The sequence below is a fragment of the Diadema antillarum genome, unplaced genomic scaffold, assembly GCF_040938485.1.
Source record: "Diadema antillarum isolate AM-2024a unplaced genomic scaffold, OU_Dant_1.0 scf00000131, whole genome shotgun sequence".
NCBI classification, from domain to species: domain Eukaryota; kingdom Metazoa; phylum Echinodermata; class Echinoidea; order Diadematoida; family Diadematidae; genus Diadema; species Diadema antillarum.
In genome coordinates, this window is record NW_027271020.1 from 1937797 (window position 1) to 1957217 (window position 19421).

Below are 19421 nucleotides of genomic sequence, written 5' to 3' on the forward strand. Positions count from 1 at the left end.
TTTGCTAGATTTAAAACAGTTAGGGGCTCATTAAACCTCAGGGGTGAAAAGTCACACCAGCAAAATTAGTCCTTCCACACCTGTTACAGCCGTGATTTGATGCTACAGGTGATCATAATTTGACCGGTAGAAGTGACCGGCAGTGACCGCCACAAAGGCCTCGATTCTCATCTGATGAAAAAGGCCTCATGATCTTTTTTTTTTAAATCCAGTTTCCGTGACTTAAGCACTTCAAGCACTGGTCCTCTACAGTCCGTGTAACTTTGGAAATTAAATTAGGAAACTTTTCTCGCAACTGGTTTCCGCCAAACTTGTCATAATTTACAGCATCATGCTGCTTCATGTTTTTTCCTCTTCTATGACATTGTCAAATGGAGGTAATGAAGATGTACATATGAATTTTGAATTCTGTTAATTTTCGATTCAACAAAGAACAAACTGACCAGTCATCATGACCATCTTCAGAAGTCAGAGATCCTCAAAGCAAAAAACTACAAAATAGGTGATTTTACTGAACAATGCAACATTTTTGATTGGTTGAAATGAACTGAAAATGTTACATCTGAACTACTAATATATATATATATTTCCTTGCAGAATTACTTTGTCAGTAGGATACCTAGTTTAAACTTAACCATTATTTCTTTAGGTTTTTATCTTCTTCTTTTTTCTGGAGCAGGGTACATTTCATGGCCATATTTTTCTAAGGCTTGTTTCCTATAAATGCTTGCCTGTATCACTACAAAGCTGATTTTCTAGAGACCGCTCATGTTGTAACCACCTTTATCATTGCTCTTGTGGTAGGCTTCCGGAAGGATGGGTTAGATTTATTCATCTATTTATTCATCAATTCATTTACTCATTTTGTCTTTCAAAAACAGGGCAGTCTTTTCAGAGCCCACAGGCCTCCTTTAACCTGTTGAGGACGGGCTGATTTTGCTATAGTGTGCCTACAACATGCATTTTCCATAGACACATGCCCGAGTATACTCGGGAGTCGTCCTCAATGGGTTAAGACAGAGCCCTGTAGACATACATTGTAAATGACTTATCACCTGAAAGCGCAAGTCTGAAAAAAGGCGAGTTAACCTCAGGGAAGTATATTTTTTGACTTTATCAGGCTTTTAAAAAATCACATTTTACCCTCTAGGACCAAAAAGATGCAGTAATTATATGAAAAAAAAAGTAATCCCAATTGTTGATGGCTTCCTATGCTGTTCAAATGCAAACTATGGTCAAGGAAGGAAAGCAATATGCTGGAGGTATCTCCATGTTGTAATACAGTGAACTATGCTAGCTTCATCAAGCCAAAGTGAAGAAATAAAAGATAATTTCTGGAACATATCATTATTTATTATGATTTCTTGCAATTCTTCATCATGAAAGTATTTCTACTACTATTCTTTATCCATGTTGGGCTGTTAACCACTGCACATCAAAGCACATAGTAGTAGTACACCCTGAAAACTCTCTGAAGATAAAACATAGATATTTAGGTCACAAAGGGAGAAAATTGTCATACGTGCCAAAACAAAACAAAAAACAACTATAGTAAAACATTCTAGATAGAAGCTGCCATTAATACATCATTACAAACAAGAAAATTATCATTACTGTACTGCCATCACCAACATCTCATTATCATCATTATCACCATCATCACCATCATCATCATCATCATCATCATCCTCCTCGTAATCACTATAATCATCAACATTAAAATCACACACACACACACACACACACACACACACACACAAAAAAAAAACACCACACAATAGCAGCATTCTGCCAAAGACAAAAAGATCCAAACCTCCGACTGACAGGCCCATCACATCCTCATACTCCTTGTAACCTGTTTTTACAAGAAACTGTGGTGTGATATTCCAAACCATATTCCTCTCTGTGGCGATGTTATCTTTTCAATAGACTGCCACAATATCACCTCATCTTTCCGATTCTTGTATCAAAATCACAAGAAAAATGTCTGTATATTTTTCTTTTTTTGGTACAAATACAATACTCAACATACCTGATGCTCACACTACATAAACTTTGTCTGAATCCGAAACTGGCCGATATATTGCACAGCGAGTACACAAGTCTGTGACTGTGTCTTACAGCGCTTGACTGACATAGTAATAACAAAGTGAGTAATTTTCACATGACATACTGACTTCAGTTCTTCATTGGAGCTTCCCTCTCATAACCAACATGTCGTATGGGCTTATGGGGCATCCCTCTATTTAGAGCAGATATTTACCGTGTTCCACGGTCCCTTTGTACCAACCAACGAACCCATGCAGCACGACTTGAAATATTGCATTGAGCCGGCGTGCTGAGCCAAAAATATTTTACTCATCAGCTCCGCAAGAGCTTAGACGACGGAACAAATTTGTTATTAATGCTATGAGCAGCTTCCAGCAACTTAATGAGTTTCCTGAAAATCAAGCACTCCCGAGTTCAGTATCTCGAACTCGCATCATTCACGGTGTAATGTGCCGTCCCCCCCAGTATGCACGGAAGCTGGTCTATTAACGGTCTCATATAACGCGGCTCACAGTCTGTTCGGCTGCACTAATGCCGCCAACGTGCTGAGCTGCATGTGTGTCGGGATGTGTTGACAGGAATTGGAGAAGTAACATGTCAAGCTGCTGTGCCGAATGCACAAGATTCCCAATAAACTAATACACTAATTTTTGTTTGTGTTTTGCAAATTAACAGCTTTTTCTCTTGCTATACACCTGTCTGCGACGGGTAACAAAAATTAATTTACAGTTTGCCAACTTCCCTTCACATGGCAGGGTTCTAAAGAATTGCATCATGACAATGTCACTTCTGATTCCTTTTTTTAACATCAAAATAATACATCAAGGAGACTCAACCCCCCCCCCCCAAAAAAAAAAAAAAAAAATGTTGATAGTCCAACAGTATGCGAAGGAAAAGAATACAATACATGATTAAAAGATTGAGCAAAATCAAAACTTTATTCAAAACATTCGGAAAATTTGTATGGCACAACCAAGGCTAACTTGTAGCTCCATGGCCACAAGCTGCAGCAACATATTGATTTTGTCATCACCTACTGTATCTCTGTGTTATATGGCAAGTCCGTTACATCTACTTTAACCAGATATTCATTTTCTCTTTGATTCTTATTAATGTGAGATGTCATAGGACTTTATTATTCCAGCATATCTTCATAGAGAAAAGATGCTCAGTCAGCTGCAAACACCAGAAGAAATGAGGCAATATCTGGTCATTCCCACAATGTGCTCATTATATGTCGCATGAGACAATATGCAGTCATGTGATGCCAAAAAAAGGTTATCTAATTCTACTCAATTTCCCACTGGCTCATTGATTTCACAACCTACCTTCCATGTCACTCTGAACAATTCATCTTCCCATGTATTTTTACACTTAATACCTTTAAAGGGGCATAGTCCCGGTAGTGTAGAGGGCGCTGTTGATGATACTGCCGATCACCATTAGCATTGATACGAAGATTACCGAAGTTGAGCTGTCATCAAGAGTCAAGTGCATAGGTGTTGCTAAGTAACATTGCCTTCATTGTCTTCTCTGCGTATTGCGCAGTCTGTAGTAATGCCAGGATGCGTGCATATGTGCTTCTTACTATTATGACATCACAAAAGAAGTTTGCTAAAGCTGTCATCCCCAATCCGACCACTGACTACAGTGGATCGGACTTCTTCGGACTCGAGGAAGTGGGCCAAAGCGTAAGCGCCAAAGAGGAGTCTATAGCATAGGTCTCTATAGGAAACTTGCGCCGTGCGCCCGCGTACGCATTTGACTATTAAAAACACCGGGACCATGCACCTTTAACAGAACAGCAACAACAAAAGCTCACCACTCTGGACAGCTCCACGCACTACCTGCCTTTTCTCTTGACCGCTTCCACCAGAAGAAAACTCTACAAATAAAATTGGGAAATATGATTACAGCTCCTTTACAGGCACCAAGAAGAGGATATAAGAAGAAGGAAAAGAAGAGTCAGATCAAGGCTGCATAGAGGGGTGAATTTAGGGAAGAGGGACTCTTGATTTTGGCGGGGGGGGGGGGGGGGGAGGGGGGGGGGCAATACAGGGTGCCCATCATACGCCAATTTTTGCACCAGCAGCGACTCCTAATTACCCCCTATCCCTTACATCTCTCTATGGGGGAAGGAAGATCACGTTATCACTGGCCAGTTACCACACTCATAATTTGATTTGCTCCCGGGTAAGGGAGCAACCAAGATTTTTTTTTTTCCTTGTCTTTCCAAATAGAGACAAAGGAGATAGATAATAAAATGCAAATTAGCGGCTACCTAACTGTTTAGCGTTGAGTCACCGCGAAGCACACACACCAACGACAGCAAACTTTGCATACTGTCATCCTGTCTACCCTAGTGGCTTTCTTGATGTGTTTTGCACATAAATACACCTAGTATACAGTCTACGTGTTCCACACAAGATATTTGGGCAGCATTCTGTGGCCTATACTGCATACATTCATCTTTTTTTGTTTGTCTCGTTTGTTTAGGGCCTATTTGTTGTTGTTTTTTCACAAGATTTCAGGATATCGCCAAGTTATCAAGAAATCATTGCAATCTAGGGCAAACGGCCATAGTTTGGAAAGATCAGAGTTATGGCAACATGGCACACACAACATTGCCACATTTAGATGTGATCTATATGGTGACACACGTAATCTGATGTATTCTATATCCCCTTCTTTCTCCTTCCGCTCTTCTTTACTCCTCCCATTTCACGCCAAAAAACAAAATGTGTCATTTTCTTTTGCGATCAGATGCCAAAGTTGACAAGCTCAGTCATGTGACCTAAACACAGAAGGGGAGATGCTCGTCCTAAATCAGAATCAAAACGAGAGCGCATTCAAAAGTGCCACTCCTTTCCGAGTGAAAAAGGGCACACTGACGAAATCAAACACAGAATCAAATAGGTTCGTGGGTACTCCTCAACGCATATAACAGATAGCGCTTCACTTTCAGAACAAGGGCTCACTATTTAAGTGGCATTCAATGCCTATGAGGCATTTGTAAGAATCACATGACGTTTCTTATATTCAAGATTAACTCTGAGCATTAAACTTTGATTACTAGGCTTTTAGTTTTGAACTACAACACGTGACCATGACACCTAACCTTGAAAGAATTTGACCTAAATATATGGTGAATGTAGCAATATTAGTAGAACGCATCAGTGAAAGTTGTAGGAAAATTGGACAATCTGTTCAAAAGTTATTGAATTTTGAAGTTTCTATGCTTCCGTCGCTGGATGAGAAGATTACTACAGTTTGTGATGTTGCATGCGCAGAAAGATTAATACAGAAAATGTAAGGAGAATTCTACAATTGTTTTTTTTTTTTTTGGGGGGGGGGGGGGGAGGGGGAAGTATACGTTCCCTTGACTTGTCACTGACATACAATTGTATAATGATAAGGGCTATATCATTTCCTCTAACTTCTGAAAGAAGAAGGAAAAGGATACCAGAAAAGTACGTACTATTCATCAAAATTTAAAACTTCAAGATCAGAAATGTTGTGTGAACATAGCTTCAAAATACATGTACCAGCAGATTGTAGTGATATTAGGTAACCAACAAACCTGACATTTTCCACACCGAAACTGGGAAAAGGGACAAATGTAACAAACACAGCACAACCACTTCAAGTAGATGATTAGCTAATTGGTGCAGAAGCCACTTGCAAGAAATGATGTACATACTTTTATATGACACCACACACCAATACTGCATTGATTTTTTTTTTTTTTCACTAGGCACCTAGACTACAAGGTTTGAGGAGAAGTTTGATACATGTAGGTGCACCTCTACAATGTCTTGTGCAACGTTTACACAAAGATGACACAGCTTGTTTGATGGTCAGAAAAACAGAACTAAATAAAAGTGTACCAGAAATCTGAAGGTACGACCACAAAAAAAAATATGAGAAGTTAATGACCCACTGGGACAACATTCTTCCATGGAAACCACCATTGTATCTCACTGTGTGACTTCCCCGTCTTCCAACTCTTTTTGTTTTTTTGTGTCTTGTTGTTGTTGAATGGAGCTGATTATCAGGCAACGTACATTTGGAGGACGCGAGCTCTTTTTAGACACATAATCTTGATTTCGCTTTTACCGCAGGTTTACCAGGAAGACTCATGGAACAAAGATTAGAAACATGGGTAGTCTACCTCCATACTTGCGTGAAACTGTTCAGCCCTTTCAGTTTCAAGCAAGGCTGAAAAATGAAATCCCCAACAAATGCTATCTCACATTACAAAGAATTGAGGAGTGATCAAGACCACATATGCTATATGACTCATAATAATTTATACCTATGTGAAGATTTATAGGCCTGTATCATGTTTTGATTATAGGATCCACTTGCCAAACCATCCATCATCAAACAATGTAATTGCTCTGAATATTAAAAGGCGCTAATATTTTATAACTAGAAGCTCTCAAAACTTTAAAGAAAGTATACAGGGAACAAACAAAGAAAAAACAAGAAAACAAATCTCGTCATTTCGACACCAAAATGTTGACAGTTCTACTTCCGACCCTGGCAACGCGTTGGCACAAAGACAGAGCCATCTTAATCTTATCTGGCTTTGACATGCCTGGAATAGTACACAAGTAGGATATTTGAAACAAACCAAATTTTCCTGAAATCCTGCAGGAATTCACTTCCTCTCGCCTTGGCTCCTGTGCGGAATCCCCAACGCCCTTGACATATGGAGCAGAAATGTGGGGGAAAATGCAGCGGAAGGCATATAATGATGAAGAGACATTTAAGGTACAAATCGTGGGTACAGTCTTTATACCAGGGAGGTGGCCTGGTCTTTACCATTTACGAATATCTGGTCAAAATGACCATGCAGTGTAGGCCTATACTTTTACACTGTACTGTAAAAGTGGTTTCTTTTGCGGTGGTTATATTTTCGCACTTTTCGCGCTTTGAGGTTGAACCACGAATTTAACATCACGCGAAAATGTTTTGAGCTCGCCACTTGTTACAATGCTATTGCGCACATGCACACACAAAGATTCCGTGCATTGAGTGTATTGATGGTTAACACACACAGCGATACCGCGAAATGTAGGTACAAGCATGTTATAAAGTATTCGAGAGACGGGATTTCAGGTAAACCTGCATTTAATTTTGATTTCTATCTACTAAATAAAAGAATAATTGGATTATAATTTTGGTTTTCATGTGCAAAATAAAACAGTTTGCCGATTGTGAATTCACAGATTTTGCCGACCGCGAATTTAAACAGAGGGATGTCAAAGAGTCTGCACCGATGGAAACCGCGAAAGTATCTGTACGCGAAAGAAACCACTTTTACAGTAATACATCATGTTGGGTGACTCTTTCACTGCCATTCAAGTCGGCCTGAATTTCTTTGGACTTCCTCCATCTGTTTTCTTTCTTTCCCCGTACTATTCATCCGTTTCATTTTTTTCACTACTTTCATTTCATGTCTATGTGGATTTCCTGCACAGTAGATCCCTAAATATGTGTTTTTCTGATTTTTCATCTTTGTGGATTTTTTTCCACTTATTGTTTTGAAATATTAAGTGACAATCAGACATAACCATTTTTCTTTTCAATCCAACCTGGTGCCCGTTTCATAAAACTTGTCATCAGTGACAACTGCCACATTTCTATGACAAATTTGCTCTCAGCCAATCAGATGCAAGGATTTCAGTAGCTTGTTACATCTATAACAACTTGTCACTGATGACAAGTTTTATGAAATGGGCCCCAGGCCTGTATACGTTCATCTTCAATACTTGATTAGATGTAATCATGAAATTACTTCAGGGCATGGAATTATCATTTGTTTTTATTTTGTTTGCTTCTTTTTGTGGGGTTTTTTTAACAAATGAAAATGTGATACTGGAGTCAAATATTAAACATACAAATATGACCCACTCATAGTCTGAGTGAATAACCCACTCATAGTCATTGACATCTTAAAGACCACCATTATTCCCCTCCCCCCCCCCCCCCAGAAAAGAGAAAAAAATACAAAAATGCAGAAATTTCACTTATGCTCCTACTTAAATGTAATCATGCAAAAAAACAAAAACAAATAAAAATCACTCTTTGAAATCATAGCAAGATATGCTCAGGTATGTGTCAATACGTCGTGCACCCCGAGAATCGAGAATCTGGAACATAAGCAAGGGTTTTAACCTGTTGAGGACGGACTGATTTTGCTACAACACGCATTTCCCATAGACACCTGCCCGAGTATACTCGGGACTCGTCCTCAACGGGTTAAACCACTGTGAACTGCTTGATGTGATTTTGCATAATATTTTACATATCATAGTCTCTGGTTAGCCTCATAGCCCTCCCCTCCCTCTGCAAGGCTTGCCATTATAGCGCGAGGAAGGATGTCGCGATGACAGCGAAGGGAAGTGTGACCATCAGGAAACTCCAAAGCATCCGGGCAAAGAAAGGGGGGGGGGGAGACTTACACGTACATGCTGTCTGGCAGCAGGTACATATCTGCAAAGCATACTGCATTCATATTCACACACAGATGGAGGTAAATTTAGCCTGCCTTAAGAGTCACAAAGGAAATCTGCGTATAAAAACCTATATTTTTCCTTGTGCAATATATCCCTCACTCACCCATGTGAGATAGGCAAGGCTTGCATGGACTGGAAGTTATTATGATTGTAGGTAAAGTGCAATTTTGGACAATTCCACAATTTTGTCATCTTTCTCCCTGTTGATATCATAATCAATTTCTCTTTGTTATCTTTAAAACAATGCACTACAAATAAAATCAGGGTTCGAAATTGGCAATGGTCCGCTGGCCATTGGCCACCCAAATTCACGTCGGACTAGCTAAAAATCATAAAATTCTGAAGTAACTAGTCCGTCTGGCTAGCCAAAATATTGCTCCAGTGTCAAAATTGATTCTAAGTAGTCCGCCTGGCTAGTCAAAAAAAAAAGTTCAATGCGACCCCTGAAAATGCAACAACAAAATGCAATTCCTTGGCATCTGAGCGAAAAAAAAAAAGTTGATATAATACTACGCTGAAAAATTGGGTAAAGAGACCGAGTTTTGAGCAATCCCTGAAACTTTCTCCAGTTAATCTGCAATGCAAATGTAAACTGGAAGAGATTTCATGCTCCAACTGGCATACCACACGACAGTGATCCCCAATCCCTTCATCCTCCATCCCCTCCCCATCTCCCTCCCCTCCCCATCTCCCTCCCCCCCCCCCCAACAAAAAAAACCCTCCATCCCTGGGAATTCACAACCTCCTTTCCCCCCTGATCCAGTATCATGATGAGGAGATGCCCAGCATAAACATAGGCCTTGATTAGAAAGGCACCATGTAATAAATAATATTCGGGAGAGAGAGAAAGAGGAGAAAGGTGCCCCCTTGCACGGGATGGGTGCATCCCTGCCGCGCGGGAATAATTCCCAATATCCAGTCAGGGCCTAGTTTCTCCTTCCTCATTACCCCCTCGCTTCTCTGTGAGAAAATGAATTACCGCTACTCTGTCGCCATCGGATGCAGCCTGCCCCGCGTCAGCCGATACTCCTCATCTGGTCAATGCATGAAAATGACATACAATGTATCTCTCCTCTTCATCTTCATTTCTGAAGGGGGGCAGTGTTCCCCATCTTGTCTCCCCCACATGACTACCATCACAAAATGCATAATTATGATTCTCTCATAAACATCATAATCACAGATTTAGAAATGTGACATTGTTCTCTTATGTTCTCTTTTGTTAAAATTCTGTAAAGTGCTTCGAAACATTTTTGTCTCAAGCGCTATTTAAATCTTCTAAATCATCATTATTTATAAATATCTTTATATATGCATATTGCAGAAGAACAGGAAGTATAATATCCAAGAACATCTATGTGGTACAATGACAACATCTAATTTAGATGAAACAAAAAACTTACACAAAACAAAAGAAAACTGCAGAAAACGTGAACCTCGGCACAACAGGTGTTTCAGCACACCTACCCTTTGAAGATGACATTAATGTGAGGGACCAGTTGTAGGAGTATTCTTGCGTGCAGGTAGTTTGATATTTCTGTCTCGGCGAATGGAGGGGGGAAAAAAAAAGAAGGAATCCTAAAATACTTTTCGTCATAACTTCACCTCGCATGTGTGTCACGTACGGGATTCTGGGCGGGGGATGACATTTATCCTTGCGGAAATATTAGATAGAGCGGTCACATGACTTGGCACTGAGAGACAAACTACTCACACTTTTGCAACATGGTGAAATCTTGATCGGCAATAGAGCTTTAATTTGACATCCTTTACAAACCAAAGGTTATCATCGCAGGGATTTATCATTCATTTGCCGATTGATAACACGGATGATTTGTGGGTAAATTTTCTGCTTTTTTGATGGTGTAAGATAGCAATTTCATGAAAATTGCTGAGCACTTTCTTTTGCAGATGGTTACCATAAAAAACATTACTCTGACATTATGCAACAAAATTTCATTACAGTGCAAGTATCAAAAAAAGGTAGGCTTTTGTTGTTTTGCGAGGAAAAGCCAACAATCAAATCAAATCATAACAAATGAAATGAAATGGAATGAATTGAAATGACTGCAAATCAATATTTATCTGCAGATGTTGTATCAGGATGTTCTGTGCAAAATTTTCTCTTTATTTCAGGCAGATTGTTCAGATATATTAAATTGGAAATAAGAAAGAAACAGAAAAATACATGACATCTTCACAAGATACCCCTCTCTGCTCCCCCTCAAACACACACACACACACACACTCAAAACAAGCCTAGCAGGCTTCGTTAATGTGCTTTCTTGTTGCAGTAATGACATAAATAAAGTATAGGGTAAGTGGACAATGGCCACTTACATGTAGACATTGCAAGGAGAAGTAGGTCCAATTTTGGATAATTATAAAAGGAAGAGGACAGATTTTACACAGATCCGAGTCTCTGCAATCTGCCTGCAATGCATACAACACCCTGCCAACTGCTAGACTGAGTCCCATACACCTTGAATGGGTAGCGTTCGGGGTGCTAAATTGGGCCTAATCACTGTTATTAACGGCAGGGGCCTGTTGTTGTGGAATGAGTCGTGTGTCTCGCGATGGCGAAAGGAAATGAGCGCAGACGGAGGGAGACAGAAGCGGGACTCGGCTGACATGCAGGCCGAACTTGTCTCTTTCAGAAAGGCAGAAAAAGCGTAGCGCAGAGTCCAAAGTCTGGCAAATTGTCTGTTTGAATATATATTGGCATACACATAAGAAACAATTAAAACACTTGACTTGCCTCGAGACTACTGCAAGACTGACTTGATATACACAGAAACAAACTGGAACCAGTGGAAGTAAAATTCAAAAACATTTGCTCTTCACCATGAAAGCTGATGTCACAGAGATTCAATGAACTTTAAAGCAAGCAATGGTGTTATGATGAATAACACATAACTCTAAACACGTTTTGGCAGACTGCTTCAACACAAACACACACACTTTGCACAAACAGAACCGACCAAATAAATAAACAAACAAATCAACTATGAAGTTTGGCCAGATGATAACAAACACGAGCTAGCCAGAATAGCTTGTTCTCCGATGCATGAAAATAATTGATCCATTTCAAATAAACCACACCAAAATGTTTTCACTTTCTGGCTACAGCACCAGGAATCATATCTGTGAATATTAGAGGGACACTACTGCTATTAAAATGACTCATAAAGGATGAATTTGAAACACAGTCCCTTTTTGTCTATCAAAAACGGAAAGAAATTTTTGTTAAGTCCACTCTTTCCATCTGACATTGTCCCATCGACCGTCAAGTATCGCTTTCATTTCTAGGTCTTTAATCCATGTAAGAGATTTCAGAGAAATCAACAAATCGTTCTATAAGTTCCCGATAATCTGGGACAGATGGTTGAAAGACATGACAAGGCAATCACTATCTGATGCCATTAAGCACATAATTCACTGAAATTATTTGACAAAACAAATAGAATCAGCATAAGAATCATAGCTCCCTGAACTTAGTATCAGATACCCCTCTCACAAAAATTGTGAGCCTTACACTACAACTGAACAAATATTTTTTGTGATTTCTAAATCTAGACTGTCCATTCCTTGTGCTATGTTAGTTGTGGATGGTTGCCAACTTTGATGGAGTTCGCAGCTTTTGAATTTAACTGCATTTCTTCATACTTTGCAGTATGACAAAAATTTGCTCACAGTTTACAGATAGTGTAGGGTCAAAACTAGTCAAGGCACATTGAAAATACACTTGTGATAGCCCATTTTTCCCATTACTTTTCTCCTACACTGGCATGGATGCAAACAGTTAATGCAAGGTGAAAAGTTGAATAGCTCTTCATTTTTCCAGCTATGGTTCAAAAGACATCTTGTCCTATTAATATTGTAAACCATATATACACACTATAAACAATATATAGGTACATCTTTAATAGTGTATGTCCCCCCCCCCCCCCAAAAAAAAAAAAAAACAAAACAAAACGCTTAAAGGGACTGTAGATACAGTACTGGCTGAGGTAAGGGGTTCATGTTTTGAACATTTCTAAGTGAGATAATGAGAAACCTCTTATGAAATTAGAAAGAGCATGTAATTTTAAGAAGGATTCAACGTTTATTTTATGAAAATTGGTTTTGAAATGGCTGAAATATCCAAATAGGAGATAATAATAAAAGGCGACAGGCCACAACTTTATAAGGATCTCTTTGTTTCACCTTGTTTTTGGATATCTCAGCCATTTCAAAACCGATTTTCATCAAATAAACTTTTGATACCCTTTAGAATTGCATGCTCTTTGACATCTCATAGAGTGGTTTCTGAATATCTCGCAAAACGTTAAAAGCTAAATCCTCATCTCAAACAAAACTGTACACACCCTTTAAATACACAGGGACATGATAAAACATAGGGAATATTATATGCGATATTTTACATATTCTGGTATGAACATGAAGGCACTTGATAGTCTATATACTTTCGTTTTATACATCAGTTTTGAATGAAGGGTATTACAGAGTACATGAGTTTTTGAATAGAAGTATCAATTATTACATCAATGAGTGCCTCCATAACAATGACTCACAGCTGTTATACATGTGTCATTTTCATTCCGTCCAGATCATAGATCTCGAAGCCGGATATTTGATGCACATATATCAAAATCATCTGTAGACTTTTCTTTTCAGCTTTGCTTGTGCGTTTTGTTTGTTTCTTTTTTTTTTTCTTTCATATTTTTTTCTGACTAAAATGTTGAAGTGAGAAAGAGAGAAGGAGAGAGGTAGGGAGACAGGTACAGGAGTACAGTGTAATCAGCTAGTGGTTTGTCTTCTTTACATATAGACCGATTCGGGTTCGTTGAGGGCAGCAGACAATTTGTGGCACTGGGCGCAGCCATGAGCTCATTTTGCGGTGTCCTAGCCGACCCCCCCCCCCCCCCCCACCCCCGGGCAACATGTTGATCGCGCACTTGTATCAAAGGTTCACGCATTTAGCAAGCATTCGCGCACTCAGTACGAGACACCCATTAGCTAAAACAACCATGCATCAGTTTTTCATTCCGTGCGCGGAAGGCGGTGGGGGAGAGGAGAGGGGGGGTCGGCCGAGACACCGCAGTAATGGCGCTGCCCAAAAATACACATAGCGCGTCACAGAATCGGTCAATAATACAAATGACTGCTATCCTACTTACCCAAGTGAGGAGGACTTGGGCAAGTGCCCGTTAATTTCATTTTCTGGACGGTGACTTCTACCGGTAGTCGCCCAGGGCTGCATTTATCAACTTTTCCATATTTGAAACATGTTTCACTTCCCACGACCAAAAAGCGTTTGCACACACCTTTCTGATTGTGTTTCTCGAGTTGTTGCATTTATCAACTCTGTCGTGAGTCTGTTGCCACTAAACAGGTCCATTGCGCAGTTTGAACCAAGGAGCAGATATGTGTAGTTTGCAGTGGCTGGCATGGGCAAGTCTGAGCTATACACTCGTTTCAAAATAACTTTGTGTTCAACTCTAGGGAAACTCATTTCTACCTCAAATGCGTTTGCAATCGCACATTTTTCGGTGTTTCAGAAATGCAATTCAAACTGCATAATCAAAATAGCTTTGCGTTTATCAACTGCCCCAAACTCCCTGAACGTTGTTTGGAAACCTGAATTCGGCGCCAGAAGGGAGTTGATAAAAGCACCCCAGGACTACCGAGCTTGCGGCATCCTAGCACCTTGCAAACTTGTTCATTGGACCCTCAACATGCGCTTGTCCCGAAGCAGAGACGCACTTGTACCTGACAACAATTCCATACCAACCAAATAATAAGAACTGACTAGCCACAATGGTAACACAGTAGGACCTCGATTATCTGGCCACGTCAGGACAGGCAGGGTAAGAGAGATAATATGCTCAAATACAGCACTTTCTAGCATATCATGCTAGGGGTATACACATCTTATTATCAATTCATTAATACTATGATTAGGCCCCCCTATCTGCTTGGCATTGTCATGTTTCATACTTCATAATTTGACACCGAAATAAACGAAATATCCTTTCCAATGTATTGTTTGTTTGATTGATATTGACTGACAAGGGAATCGATATTGCGACTCATCAAATCCTGCCGCTGCATCGTACTGTAACCACTGCTGTGCACTCCAGTGCCAGTGACAAGTGCAGCACCAGTTATTGACATCGTCTCACAGACTTAAAAGTTACAGTCCACTGCAATGATAGGAATATGTCCCGTCGTGTATTTGCACGATAACGGTGAACGTGTTTGTTTTGAGTGAGATTGGCACTGAAACTGCATGAAAACAACAACAAAGAAATGTCAGCCAGTCAACATCCGGGTAACAGGGAATCCGGATATTGGATGGCTGGATACTGTATACGCCGAATATTTCGGGAGGTTTTTATTTTCGCGAAATTACAGACATGCAAAAGTATTGACTCTGATCCCAATGTGGATGTGACATACGCGTTCCATTCAGTACAGGACTCCACGATCACGAATTTAACCCGATTCGCAAAAATTTAGACTCGCAAAATATATGGCGTATACAGTAATCGATATCCTACTGTAGCTCGCTGGATGTACAGCTACAGAGGGAATGGGGGGGGGGGGCTACGGGAGAGGGGAGGAGGATGCAGGGAGGAGGGAAAGAGGAAGGAGGGGGGCTGACATAACTCATCAGCTCGCAATCTATTTCAGAAGGGCAAAAGTGGCTGACCTCCAAAACTGAGAAAAACTGCTGGAGATTTCTCTGAGGGCTGAATATTTTAGTAGTGAAAGAGAGAAAAAAAGGAAATAAAGAAAGAAAGAAAGAACGGGAAAGAGAGAGGTGGGACAGACAGACAGAAAGACAGACAGAGGGGAGATAGAAAGACGGAGAGAGAGAGCTCTACAGGAAACCCCTTTTAATGTCATCATGGTCTAAGATCATTAGGAGGTAACCCTCTCAACCTTTTATTTTACTTTTAACCTCCGATTTCTAATTACGTTAAGATTCGATGAGTAGCCAGCTAGATGGATGGAGAAGGGAACGAGATAAATAGATTGATTGATTGAATGATAAAGGGCGATGCACAGATAAAGATAGAAGAGAGAAAAAGAGGGGGAGGAATTGAGTAGAGAGAGCGAGAGATGTTTATCTCGAAATTTCCTCTGACAGAAATTGTGCATTTATCATCAATGCCAAGTCTTCCACCATTTTTGTAAGCCCAATTCAATTAGAAGATCAAGTTTGTTTCTCCTTGGTAACTCTGCATAATGTGGGGGGAGAGAGAGTGAGTGTGTGTGTGCACATGTGTGTGTGTGTGTGTGTGTGTGCAATGGTGTGTATATTCTCCAAAGTGTAAGTGTGCATGGTGGAATATATTGATTGAACAGTTACTGAAGCATAAATATGTCAATGTCATGATAGAGATGGGTTATTAACTGAACGAACACGAGATATGATGTAAACTGTAGATCGTACTGAGAGGATAGGCATTTAGAATTCCAGAAACGTGATACACTGTAGGCAAAGGTATACTATGAGCAGATTTATTTATAAGAAGACCAGAGGCTGGGAAGGGTGAAAGGAAAGATGGAGCACAGTTACTGATAAGGATAGTAGGAGAGAATACAAAGGGGGAAAAAAGAGAGATAGAGGCAGAAAGAGATAGATAGAAAGATATGGAATAGATATATATACAGATAGGATAGACAGATAGATAGATAGATAGAGATATATTGATAGCTAGAGAGAGAGAGACAGAGAACAAAAACAAGGTGGGTTTACGATAAACTCCAAGTTGTATCTAGACAGATAGGTCTATGCCTACACAAACGGGGAAAGGAAGTGAGATAGTGGCAGACAGAAATATATGTAGATCTATGGGATAGGTGTATAAGCCTAGATAGACAGAGATATAGATTGGGGTGGGAGAAAGAGAATAACTAAGATTCGGGTTCATCCTGTATATTCTGTGCAGGACTTTATCATACACGTCTATACTGTATCTTAATATGAGATTATGAAGGGGGGGGGGGGGCAGTGAACAAAATGTAAAGCGATCACTGGGTCGGTTATTAACAAGACGAAATTGTAATTCATTCAGAATTCTAGAATACAATGGTTTGTACGTGTACCTTTTCTCTACCCAGCTGTATTTAGCTTTTAACAAATCTGAAGTTGAGAATGTAATCCTGCAGATTGTATCCTGTATCAGAGTGATAATTAAAGGAACGGTCGATACTCAATGCGCTGAAGTTGAACAGTGCCAAAACAGAATTTCGCCATAATATCTCTTCGCGTTTTCGGGCAGTAGAATCAGCAGTCTCTTGATTTTGGTGGTACTACAATCCATGCAGCACATTGCACACTTGCAGAAATTTAGGTGTAATCTTGGATGATAAATTGCTCACGGAAAATTTTGTGTCACAAAAATGTCACTCTGCTTCATTCGCACTTTACAAAATTGGGAAAATTTGAGAGTTTATTGACAAACACACTGCAGAACAATTAGTTCATGCTTTTGTCATGTGCCATCTTGATTTTTGTAATGGATTGCTTTATGGACTGCTGGTCAAACAGATAAAGAGATTACAATCAATCCAAAACTCTGCTGCACGAGTAGTATCCAAAATCAAGAAACATGAACAAATTTCACCAGTTTTAAGAAGCTTACACTGGCTTCCAGTGAAAAAGCGGATTCAGTTTAAGATATTGTTATTAGCATTTGAATGTTTTTATAAGTTTACTCCACATTATTTAATGGAGCTACAACTGTACTTCAAATCTACACACCAGAGAGGAACCCCCATTCAAAAAGTAAAGATTTATTTGTTATTCCGAACAGAAGAACCAAATTTTACGGAGAACGAACATTTGCTTTCAATGCCCCTACCTTATGGGATAATTTACCTCGGAAATTAAGACAAATCACTGATATAAATAGATTCAAGTCTGCTTTGAAAACGCATTTGTTTACAATGTAAGCAAACATGAAACTTGGTACCATCACTGTAATTGGATTTTATGTTTTTGTATAATCTTTTCATTTTTTGAGTGCATAGGGACATTATCACTTTGTGTTATGCGCTATATAAGAACTGTCAATTATTATTATTATTATTATTATTATTATTATTATTATTATTATTATCATTATTATCATTATTATTATTATCATCATCATCATCATCATCATCATCATCATCATCATTATTATTATTATTCTCTCTTCTACCAAAAGTCACACGAATGCGACATAGCTTTGGAATCAAAACTTTTTTGTTGAAGAAACTCACAGAAATCTGTCCTTAAATTCTCCAACCTCAAGACCTTCTCTTTCAGATATGAGGGCTATAAATCAAAATGTAAATCTCTTTTTTTAAGACAGTACACCTTAAAAACTACCCACACTGATAATGAGTATGTGGTAGGTACTGGCATGCTCCTATCAACACTTTCACACATTTCAGAAAAGGCCAGACGAACAGAGAAATATTAAGGCCGGAATAATGACCGGACAGTTGTGGTAACTCCCCAGTAGGTAGACTAGATTTTCATCAGATTTACCATTTTATCATTGTGTTTCTATGATTTTTTAACAATGTGCTAATCTCCGCCAATAGAGGCACAAACTCGTTGAGGACTTCCTCTTGACCCCAAGCTTTCCTGCCTCCCTGCAGTGCGGTCTCCCACACTCCCCAGGTGTATGCCTCCCATGGGAACTGTCCTCTCCTCCCCCCCCCCCCCCTTCCTCCTCTCCCTCCTCCTCCTCCTCCTCCCTTCCCCCTCTTTCTCTTTCCTCTCTCTCTCTCTCTCTCGCTCTCTCATTCATAGAAATCTATGCTTTAAAGGGACTGTAAAATTCTAGTCGAGGTGAGGATTTAGCCTTTGACATTTTGCGAGATATTCAGAAACCACTCTATGAGATGTCAAAGAGCATGCAATTCTAAGGGGTATCAAAAGTTTATTTGATGAAAATCGGTTTCGGAATGGCTGAGACATTCAAACAAGGTGAAGCAAAGAGATCCTAATAAAAGGCGTGGCCTGTCGCCTTTTATTACCATCACTTTTTTTGATATCTCGGCTATTTGAAAACCAATTTTCATCAAATAAACGTTGAATCCTTCTTAAAATTATATGTTCTTTCATATTTCATAAGAAGTTTCTCATTATCTCACTTTGGAATGTTATAAACCTGAATCCCCACCTCAACCAGTACTGTACAGTCCCTTTAATTTGTGAAAGCGGGGAAGCACCTTGTGCTAGCACTAGAACCACAGCACACTACTTGGACAACCTCTGAAGTCCCAGTCACATCAATATTAAACAAAAACCTATAATTTTCTCATTTACCCTGTTTTTCTCCCTTCTTCACCATTCTTTTATCAACAAAGATTGGTTGCTTTGGGATATCTAGATCATTATATCTGGATTTTTACAGGTGAGAGGTGAGTGGCTACTTCAAAAACGAAGACGTCAGACAGACTGCACTTTCGAGATGGACTTTAGTTTGCTGTTTAAGTTTTGCAAGTTCTGTGGGTAGTTTTTGTTGATGGTGAAGATTTCTGACACACAGGTCAAGTCTTTTGACATTGACCTTTGAGCTTCTCATGACTTCAACAAGACTCAAGAAAGGGTCATTGCCCTTTCACACTACATCTGAAGCACACATACCAAAACAATGGTTGCTACCATTTCTTGGGTTAGTTAGATGGGAACAAAATGTGAAGAATTCAATTTGTGTCTTTGACCCTTGACCTGCAAATTTTGACCTCTGACCAGCAAGTTTTGACCTAACCTACATGCTGTACCACTACCAGTACAGCACCTTACTATATCATAACTCAATGCTACATCAACAGATG

At 39.6% G+C, this 19421-nt stretch overlaps 1 protein-coding gene across 2 annotated transcripts in view; it reads right to left on the bottom strand.

The window, feature by feature from the left end:
- The window catches only part of LOC139720680 (uncharacterized), a 104351-nt gene that overhangs the window by 23834 nt on the left and 61096 nt on the right, over positions 1-19421 (bottom strand). The window lies entirely within an intron of this gene.